Raw genomic sequence first — 2,909 nt, forward strand, 5'->3', positions numbered from 1 at the left:
TCAGTTGCAAAATTGTGATTTTTCACAAAATACATGCGTTGTTATGGTTGCTATGCACTTGGCTTCCAGTGTGCCACTGAAGGTTTTGCAGTCTTCTCTTCATGTCCGAACTACTTCTTGCTACTTGCTCAATCTTCACTCAACTTCCACAAATTATACATCAAAACGTAGGTATTTTTGCTGGGTTTCCGAAAATGTCACTATCATTGTTGTGGTATTCATAGAACTTTCGCAAATCTCCTCAGACCAACACAATGTCGGAAAACTCTCCATATAAAGTGAATGGAGAGTTTGTTCAAAATCACCGCTGCATTTCTGTAATGAGAGGCATATTCGAATCGTCATATCTCCTTAACGAAGCAAAGTTAAGACATGAGGCTTGTCCCGGTATATCTTCAGACACTCGTGACGCTCACAATTCAAGAATTTCTTTCTCACGTATTACCGTTCTGAAATGAGTTGGACTTGTTTGAGGGTAGGAAATTCGTCCGTCGCTCAGATTTCTTCAGATTTCAAACTCTGGAAATGAACCACTTTTTTCTCTCGGCATAACTTTTTGTTGGATTTCCATAGAGACCTGAAAATTTCCATGACTGTTCACCAAAGCCTGCTGTCTCTTACGGTGAAAGAATGATATCGATACTCCAAATAGATTTCGAGTTACAAAGCGTTGTTTGAGGGCAAGTCAAGCCAGTTTTTGCTTCGCTCTACTCAGTTATGGTGCATTAGAAGTCAAATATCTTTAATAATTCACATTTTAATGATAAATTGTCAACACTGGAAGATTCCCCCATCTCTTCTGAACAAAACGGTGTAACGGTGTGTTCACACCGAACGCGATGGACGCGAATAGAGCGTCAGGTTTACATGTAAAGTCAATGGAAAGGCGCGATGACGCGCGATTGCGGGTCCCGCGAAAATTCGGAAGCAGATTTGCGTCGCGAAAACGCCAAAACGCGTGAAACGCGCGTCAGTGTAGCGCGTCTGGCGCGTTTGACGCGCGAATAAAACCACGCGCGTGAGTTTTTGTGTTGCACTTTGTGCATACGCGCGTTTCGCGTCTACCGCTCGAGTTGGAAAAATCTGAACTCCAGCGTCAAATCGCGCCGCGACAACCAATCAGGAGCCTGGTGACGTGGCTGTTACCTAGGTCAAAGGGGCAGATCCAGCCAAAGCCTTTCATACTTCAATGGAGGGGAAGGCTAATCAATGCGGTAGCAAACAACTCGGAGCTGTACAACACCAGCTGCTTTCAGTACCGAGACAGGAATAAAAAGGACCGAGCTTGGAGGAAGATATGTGAAGAGATCGGGCAACCTGGTAAGTTCATTCATTTCTCTTTTGAAAGTTTTCACTGACCCGGGGAAGCCGCACAAAAGCTAGCAAGCCACCGCTATTTTCCCACTGACGTACAAATACCGTTCTGCTTTTATGCATGTTATCATTTAGGAATATATTTTATTGTTTATTAATAAACAGCACACAGTGGTCCCGCTGTTCATCCGTCACTGCTTTGCTTTTTCGCTGATTTTTTATTGCACAGTACAGCATTGCATTCTGCAGCCTGATTGACAAATCTCCTGCGCTTGCCAAATTTATCACGTTTGGTTTTGATAACCATCGCGTCCAATAGAAAAAACAGCACAAAAACACCCATAACTATGAGCCTCATTCGGAAATAGACACCTGCACCGTGAGGGAAAAAGGCGCACGAAAGTGGCGGGCAGATGAAGACAAACCGCGGCATAATAATACTTTTACGTTTTGCAATCTACAAAGGTTTGCACTTTGAGAATCAATTGTGAGAACTGTGACCAGGGGCTAGTTATTCTGAGAACCCCTGCAATAAATGAGGGACCACTGTCTACTCTACGATTATTATATCGAACCTGTTAACATTTAATACTGTATTGATAGAACCAACTGATTCTGCAGCAGAGCATCCCCAGTCCCTGAGCTCCTGCTGCTGCACCCACAGATATGTACAGCAAGCACTGATACCTTTTTAGTCGGTGGGATTCCCTTGTGATCACCTTTACTAAATATCTACAACCAATCTGATTATATCCTGTTATTGTTTTGTTTTTTTTCAATGTTGAAATTAAAATCTAGTAGCAGCCTTCTCATTTCTTTGTGTTTTGTGCTGTTTTACAGGCCCACAGAGGAGGACGGCTCCGAGGCAGATGAGGGACGGGTCCCAGGACGGTCCATCGGCGGTGGAGCTGGCCATCCTGGAGTCCCTGAAGAGGCCACACCAGTCTCCAATGGAGCATTTCCTCCTCAGCCTTGTTCCTGCTCTGGAGAGCAGCTGGTCCTTTTTATTCCTGTCTCTCTGTAAATTCTTATATTTTATATATTTATGTTTAATGTTTTTCTGTTTGAGACTTTTAATATTATTTTAAATAAATGTTTATAATGACTAATGTCTCAGTTCTACTACACAGCAAATGTTGGCACACGACTTGACACATGTAGACTTTATTTCATATTATACTAATGACAAAATATACTGATACAGTGGGATGCAGAAGTTTGGGCAACCTTGTTAATAGACATTATTTTCCTGTATAAATCGTTGGTTGTTACAATAAAAAATGTCAGTTAAATATCATACAGGAGACACACACAGTGATATTTGAGAAGTGAAAAGAAGTTTACTGGATTTACAGAAAGTGTGCAATAATTGTTTAAACAAAATCAAGCAGGTGCATCAATTTGGGCACCACAAAAAAGAAATGAAATGAATATTTAGTGTATATCAATGTGTGTCTCCTATATGATATATGGGGTGCCTTTGTCTGGATGTGCTTCCCATCCAGAGCTGCACAGCACAGAGGAAAGTTCCAGCGCTCCTGGAATCCCTCTGTGATGGACCGCCAGTCTCCAGGTGAAGGCACAGCCATGAAGTC

General features: G+C 42.4%; 1 long non-coding RNA gene across 1 annotated transcript; it reads left to right on the forward strand.

Moving 5' to 3' along the window:
* Positions 1-820: 820 nt before the first annotated feature.
* LOC308411464 lies at positions 821-2,419 on the forward strand. The gene is made up of 2 exons (XR_013974378.1): positions 821-1,320; positions 2,155-2,419. It is a non-coding gene; the product is annotated as an uncharacterized lncRNA (long non-coding RNA).
* Positions 2,420-2,909: the final 490 nt, after the last annotated feature.

The sequence above is a fragment of the Rhamphochromis sp. 'chilingali' genome, assembly GCF_963969265.1.
Source record: "Rhamphochromis sp. 'chilingali' genome assembly, chromosome: 1".
NCBI lineage: Eukaryota > Metazoa > Chordata > Actinopteri > Cichliformes > Cichlidae > Rhamphochromis > Rhamphochromis sp. 'chilingali'.